Here is a 7578-nt window from a genome sequence, read left to right as displayed (position 1 = left end):
CCCGGGGGGGGGGGGGGGTGCAGGATGCAGGCGCAGCAGCACTCGGAGCGGGGCTATGCCCTGCTGCTGCTTGTCCCCTTATGGCCGGAGTGAGCTGCGCCTGCATTGCGCCCCGCCTCCCACCCCGACTGTGCAAGTGGCAGCAGGGCATAGCCTGCTCCTAGCACTGCTGCACCCATATCCCATGCTTCACCACTCCGCTGGGCAAGCAGCAGCAGCACCTGCATCCTGCACCCCCCTACCTCGGCTGGGCAAGCGGCAGGCTATGCCATGCTGCCGCTTGCCTCTTTCCACCCGGAGTAAGCCACACCTGACACTGCTCCCAGTGCTGCCATGCCCGCCTGCCCCCCTCTCCAAGTCCCACACCCCCCTACCCTGGTTGGGCAGCTTGTCCCAGCCCCAATCCCTCCCTTGATGTGGGGGCATTGATCTGCACCCCCCTCCACACCCCTTCCCTCCACCCACCACAACAGACTTTCCAACTGGAGGCAGCTGTGTCCAGCGTGGTGAAGACTGCTACCTGTTTAGTCTGTGGCCGAATCTCCAAAGCGGCACCAAATCTTTTCCGAATCAATTCAGAGGCTTCTGATTCGATTCAGATTCAAAGATTCAGCCTCCGAATCAGGCTGAATCTTCTCCAAATTGAATTGGCTACTGAAGCTTTGCACAGCCCTAATTTATACCTCTTTATCTCTACTGGACATACCTTGACTCAGGAGATCACAGTCTCCTTTTTGAAGGCAATATCACATTGGCAGGTTATAGTATCTGTGCAATCAAGTAGTATACAAAAGTCTGACTTATCCCCAGTAGTTTTCTACTGAAGGGCTTCCAACTCCTTGCAGAGATTTTCTTGTCTAACTTTAGGTGTATGGCCTTCCATTGTGTCCTATTGCATTTCATCCCATTTCAGCTACTTCTGTCATCAAGGTCATATATTTCTTTCTCTATGATATCCCAGTCATCCTCTGTTATTGACAATGACTCCGAACTTTGGGTCATCAGCACATGTTATCAACTTCCTCCTACATTTTGGTGTCAAGGTCATTAATGCAAATATTAAACACAATTAGTCCCGATACAGTTCCTTGAGGAACCACATTTGTAACTGACCTCCAGCTGGATACTTTTCATCTCAGCACTGACCACTGCCATTCCCCCTTTCTTCAGTTCCTTACCCACCTCGCAATTCTTCCACTAATCCCCATCTTTTCAGCTTGCCTAATAATTTCCCGTGGGGCACCATATCAAGACCTGTACTTCACAGGCAATAAATTTTAATAATTACTTCAACAAAATCATGAGTCAAGGGTTAGGTTCAGCTGCAGGGTAACTCAGCAAGTGCACAGCTTCTGCAGCAAAGAGTTCAGGCACAAGAGATCTATCATGTTCATACTCCCTTTCTGGCCCATACACTTTGAAAGCAAATAGACACAGAAAGCTCCATAGAGTTGAGCAGACCAGCTTGGGTGGGGTGGGGAGGAATGGAGAGGGGGAGGTCTGAATCACCAGCCCCACATATCAATATTCTCAATTAAGCTCTTTTCCAAATTAAAGTTGCCTCCCCTGGTAAAGCTCCAAGAGGAGAATGTTGTTACAAACACTGCTTGTTATCCTCAAGAGGAGTGCCTTCCACAAGGCGCAGCAGTCCCTATTCACATAAGAACGATGCAGTGTAACCCCAAATCCCTGCACCAGCAGAAGTGAATCAAACCCAGTTTCTACTTAGCTTCAAACCACATAAAGTCTTTAGGAAGAGCTCCTGAGCCTACTCCCGTTCAAGTAAATACGGATTTTGTCACTGGCTGCAGTGGGAATATGATCAGGCCTTAAAATTTGCAATTTATTGCAAATTAGCCAATTAGCTGGACAGCTATTTATATTTTATTTGCACATTCTGTTCCGAAGACTTTTTGGCAATGACCTCATAGCATTGAATTACTATTACTACTACTACTACTACATGTTTCTACACTGCCCGTTAATTAAATATATGCGCTGCTGGTGCCATTTTTACAGTGCTCTCAGGCTATAAAACATTTGGGTTTTTGTCTTGCTGTAGGAGGGTTTTCTATGCCCACTAAGTATAAATAAATGCTCAGAAAATTAGCAGTTTTACCAGCACAAAGTCCATTTCCTTCCCACCCCCAGGGAAATAGGTATCCAGCACAGCAGTGTTTTACTGACAGTTTATGTTCCCAAAATGTTTTTTGTTATATGTTGAGGGCATAAAACTAGCATCTCATGGCCAAATACATGAAGTAAAAAGACAAACCTGCCTACAATTCAACAAACTATAAGGGAAAATCTTAAAAACTCCAAATGACAAAGACAAAGATACTTTTTCTGAGTAAAAGAAAACAGCAGTTCCAGAATCTGAAAGAGTAGAGAAATTGCACATGTTGAATTCTGAATGTGTCCAGTAGAGGGCAATAGCACATACACAGAGAAAAAAGTTATATTTAAAATAAACATTTTTTAAAATGTGTTTTACAGGAATAAACAGCCTTTAAAAATGGACTAGTTAATGTCTTTAAAATGTATGTAATTTAATTTTAAATATTTTCTCTTCCAGAGTTCTTAGGTCCTCCCCCTCCCTGTTCCTGTAACAAAACCAATTTTTAAAAAAGGAAAGCCTTTTTGACCCAGTTTTTACGAATCTGGCAAGTTCTTAAGCAGACACAGAACAGCAACTTTTAGCCATCAATAGAATTAGGATGCCTGTTTTTTTCAGATTGGACTGCAGATGAGTTTCTAGTGGTACTTTTTCCACAAACAGCACAGGTTTCAGTCATTAAGATGCATTTATGCTTTTTTCTTTGTTTTAAAATTGGAGGCAAGTCCTTTTGATCCAGAAAATGCATTATATTTTTCTAAGTCTAACAATCAAGAAACAAGCTGTGAAAAATCTTGTTAGGCACACACATTTACATGTAAAATTATTCAAGAGATCAAGTTTTTTTTCTCTTGTGATTCTGAGAGATGATTTGTAGGGCTGTGCGAAGCTTCAGTCCCTGATTTGATTCGGCAGAGATTCGGTCTGACTTGGTGGCTGAATCTCTGAATCCAAATCCGGCCCCCACCCCCGGCTCAATGACCGGTGTCCCCTGGGTCTGTGGGGGCACCCGGGGTCCCCCTATGGCCAATCGCTGAGCCGGGGGACGGTACAGGCCCCCCCCCCATATGCTCCCCAGCAGCCCCAGAAGTACTTCTGATCCACTTTCAGGTTCACTGCCGAGCACGTGGAAGGCCCCCCCCCCGCACTCCTGTGGGACACCCCATCTGTCCCAGCATCACAGCATTCACGAGCCATGCCTGGTACCTAAAGGGATGCAGAAAATACTTTTAAAGCTGTGTCTATGCCTGAATCGCTGATTCTCCCAATCAGCATTGAATCTTCAGATTCGGCCGAATCAAATCAGGGACAGTGATCTGAATCAATTAATTGAATCACTGTCCCGGATTCAAGCTTAGTCTGAGTCCACATCGAATAGGGCCCACTTCGCACACCCCTAATGATTCGTGAATTTTTATTTGCCTATTTTCTCACCAACAGGACACAAACATTAAATGAAGTCATAAAGAAACATAAATCCTCCTTCTCCAGTTGGTTCATAAGATCACAGGAAAGTTGGAGTGGAGGGGACCTTGTGAGGCCACTTAGTTCATCCCCCTACTCAAGGCAGGATCATCCCTGACTAAACCATCCCCACCAAGTGTCTGTCTAACCTGCTTTTGAAAATTTCCAAGGATTGAGAGTCCACAACTTCTCTAGGTAGCCTGTTCCACTCCTTGACCAATATCATAGTCAGAACGTTCCTCCTAATCTCCAACCTAAATTACCTCTACTGCTGCCCCCTACAGACACAGAGGAAAGCCCATCTCTGTCCTTTCTCTAATAACCCTTTAAGTATTTGAGGACTGTTATCACCCCCTGTCTCTTCTTCTCCAGACTAAATAACCCTAGCTCTTCAGCCTGTCCTGAGAAGTCAGTTGCTCTTTTTTGGACTCTTTCCAATCTTTCCCATGATTGAAGCATGAAGCCCAAAGCTCAACACCATACTCTAAATGAGGCTTCACCATTGCCAAACAGTGAAAGGAAGGCTTCCCTTCATTTGCAAGTGAATATACTCCTGTTAATACAATATAGGATGCTGCTGGCTTTCCCCCCACCCACCCCAACTCAACAAGAGCACACTTCTGGCTCATATTTAGCTACTGGTCCTTCTCAGCAGTACTGCAGCCTAGCCAGTCCTTCCCAGTCTGTATTTGTGCATGCAATTATTCTGTCCTAAGTGCAGGACTTTGCACTTATCCTTACTGAATTTCATCGGTTTGATTGTGGACCATTTGTCCAGTCTACCAAGGTCATTCTGGATCCTAGCCTTACCTCCAGAGTGTCTGAAAAACCACCTAAATTGGTGTCATCCACCAATTTGCTAAGTGTACATTCAGTCCATTCCTCCAAATTAAATGACGATGTTAATACCAGACCCAAGACAGACCCCAGAGAAACCCCACTTTGTATCTCCTCCCAGCTATTGAGCCACTGATGTCCACTCACTGGTCATGATGATCCAACCAGTTTTCTGTCCACCACACAGTACCTTCATTTAGACCAGGAGTGGGCAGTTATTTCAGCTGGAGGGCTAGTTAATGAGTTTTGGTGACCTGTTGAGGGCCACATCTCTCTCTCTCACGGTCAAGCATGATGTATTCTAGATGAACACATACTGGATGATCACCTTGTTCTCCTCTGGGTCCTTCACAATGGATTCCTTGAGGACCTGCACCATAATCTTTCTAGGTGTTGAGGTGAGTGACTGTTCTGTAATTGCCCAAATCCTCCTTCTCTTTCTAAAAGATGGGCACTATATTTACCCTTTTCCAATCATCCAGGACCTCACCTGACCTCCACAAGCTCTCAAAGAGGAGAGCCAGTGGCTCTGAAATTGCTTCAGGCAAATCTTTCAGTACCATAGCTTGTATCCCATCTGGCCCTGCTAACTTGAAACCATCTAGCTTCTCTAAGTAATCACTAACTTGCTCCTCCACTACTTTAGGCTGTTTCTTGTTTGCCCTATCTTTGCTGTGGACTGCGTTTGTCATCTAGTAGCTGCTGCTATTTGTGAAGCCTAAAGGAAAAAAGTCATTATATACTTCAGCCTTGTCTGTGGACCAGACTGCCTTCCGCACTCTGTAAAGGACCTATGGAAGCTCTTGTCTTCCTCTTACTTTTGACATCCCTAAAAAAACCCTTTTTACTGCCTTTTACATCCCTTGCCAGCTGCATCTTAAATTGTCCCTTGGCCTTACTAATTTGCATGCCCACATGATATTCGTATACTCTATCCTTGTAATATGACCAAGATTGCACTTTTTGCAGGATTCCTTTTTTAGTTTAAACTCCTTGAAGAGACTAGCCAGGCTGGTTTCCTCTTACACTTCCCATTCTTTTGTCACATGGGGATAGCTTGCTTCTGCACTCTTAATATGGCTTCCTTAAAATACAACCGGGTCTCCTGGACTCCTCCTCCCCTCAGATTTACCACCCAAGGAATCCTACTGACCAGCTCCCTGAGTTTGTTAAAGTATGCTTTTCTGAAGTCTGTGTCTTTATTCTACTGCTCCCCTTTCCTTCCTCCCCATAAGATATTGAACTCTTCTTTCATGGACACTGACACCCAAGGTACTGTCCACCTCCACATTCTTAACCAATTCTTCCCTGTTTCCGTACAGCAAGCCAAGAAGAACTTCCCTGCTACTTGACCTTTCTACCATCCATACTAAAAAGTTATCCCCAACACACTCTAAGAACTTGCTGGGCTGTCTGTGCACTGCTGTGTTTCCCTCCCAGCAGATGTCCTGGTAATTAAAGTTCCCCACATGAACCAGGTTCTGCCATTTGGAAACTTCTGTCTGTTGTTTAACTTCTGTCAGATGCTTTCAGTCGGCCTACTTTCCACTACACACTGCACCTCAGAACAGAATTTTGAGCAGAATTTTCAACCACTTTGCAGGAGCTGCTCTGAAGAAAGAAGGAGAAACCAAACTAAGTCTCCCACAAGACGTGTGATGGTACTCAATAGTGGACAGTTTTGAGCAATATATTGAGAACTGACCTAATCTGATGACAATTTGTAAACAAAATCATGACAAAATAGATGGACTTGTCATAGCCAAAGTTCTCAACATTGGCCTAAGAGAAATGCAGAGCATATGCTAACTATCCTGAAGTCTATTTCCATAGCCTTGACCAAAGGTAATATCAAACAACAAAACTGCACTTTTTGTAGAAAACAATGATTAAATTAAATTTAAATCATGATTTAAACCAATTTGCTTTAAATCAAATCCACCCTGCCCGCCACTGAATGGCGGAGGGGCCCTGTTGCTTGCCATTTGCTGCCCATGCTTGCCACCTGTGCCTGAAACCACAGCTGCAGTTTTCACCTCCCAGCCATCAGGCACAGGTGGTGAGCAATGGGGCCTCTCTACCAATCAGAGTTGTGGGGGGTGGGGGGGTGTGGAGGAAACTCCAAGATTGAAGGGACCACCACGCTGTGTACTTCCAGTGCAAATTCCAGAGATCCCTAGTTATAGGTATTGTGCAATTACCTAATTGCACAATCACCTGGAGACCAGCCACACATGCAAAGTAGTTATCACACAATAAATAGCTCTGACCAGCTTATAATTAGACCTTGAAAATGTGTACTAATTTTATAGTTGATTGCTATTGAACTTTAATTTGCATGTGTAGCATGGTCTCACCTTCGTTGGGAGCACCGTCAGCTAACAGGGCTCTTAACTGCAGGGGTGCACCATGCCCTGAGGATCATGGCTGTCACAATTCCTAGAGCTCAGAGGTGCATGAAACCCCCAGACCCTGGAGACTGCCTAGGTGGGGGGAGTAGGAAGAGGCCAAAGGATTACTGCAGGGTGATTCCCCCACCCTGGGAGTGCAGGAAACCCCTGTTGTCAGAGGATTATGATCCTCCAGCCCTGGGGGCTTCCCACACCATGGGGGTGGGAGGAAGGCCCCAATGACAATCCTCTGACCCTAGGGGCTTCCTGCACCCCTGAGCTGTAGGGATTGTGGCAGCCATGATCCCCAGAGCCTAGGGGCTTCATTGACTATGCATAGCGGGTGCATGCGTGTGCACGTGCACCCCCTGAGATTGGCCACTGCCAGTGGTGCCTGCAGGGCTGTCACCGCTTGCCACCCCCCGCTTGCCGCCAACACCGCCAGTAGTGTCTGCAGGCAGTCACCGATCACCGCTGCCAGCGCTACCAGCAATGTCTGCGGGTGGTCGTGGACTGCTGGCTGGTGCTCACCACCCCACCACCTGCTGCCGGCACTGCTGTGGCCACCTGCAGAAGCTCCCCACTCACCACTCCCACGACCCCACCACCGATACCACCACCATCACCTGCGGCCGGTCGCCATGCCCCCACAGCATTCAGGGGCACGCGTCATTCATGGGTTTCACCCCTAGGGCAGAGAGATCACTGCACCAGCAATCCTTCTACCCCAGAGTTTCACAGCATCCAGGGCTGATATGTGTGGAGAGGGAG

General features: G+C 46.3%; 1 long non-coding RNA gene across 1 annotated transcript in view; it reads right to left on the bottom strand.

The window, feature by feature from the left end:
* Window positions 1–7353, bottom strand: part of LOC109304326 — a 25867-nt gene extending 18514 nt beyond the window's left edge. The window contains exons 1-2 of the long non-coding RNA XR_002099359.1: window positions 7342–7353; window positions 5421–5428 (exon numbers count right to left, since the gene is read on the bottom strand). This is a non-coding gene — a long non-coding RNA (uncharacterized LOC109304326). The remainder of the gene's footprint in view (window positions 1–5420; window positions 5429–7341) is intronic.
* Between the last annotated feature and the right edge of the window lie 225 nt (window positions 7354–7578).

The sequence above is a fragment of the Gavialis gangeticus genome, unplaced genomic scaffold, assembly GCF_001723915.1.
Source record: "Gavialis gangeticus isolate Ggan-Ray unplaced genomic scaffold, GavGan_comp1, whole genome shotgun sequence".
In the NCBI taxonomy this organism is placed as follows: domain Eukaryota; kingdom Metazoa; phylum Chordata; order Crocodylia; family Gavialidae; genus Gavialis; species Gavialis gangeticus.
The sequence above is the reverse complement of the archived record's forward strand: the minus strand, read 5'-3'. Positions and strand labels throughout refer to the sequence as shown.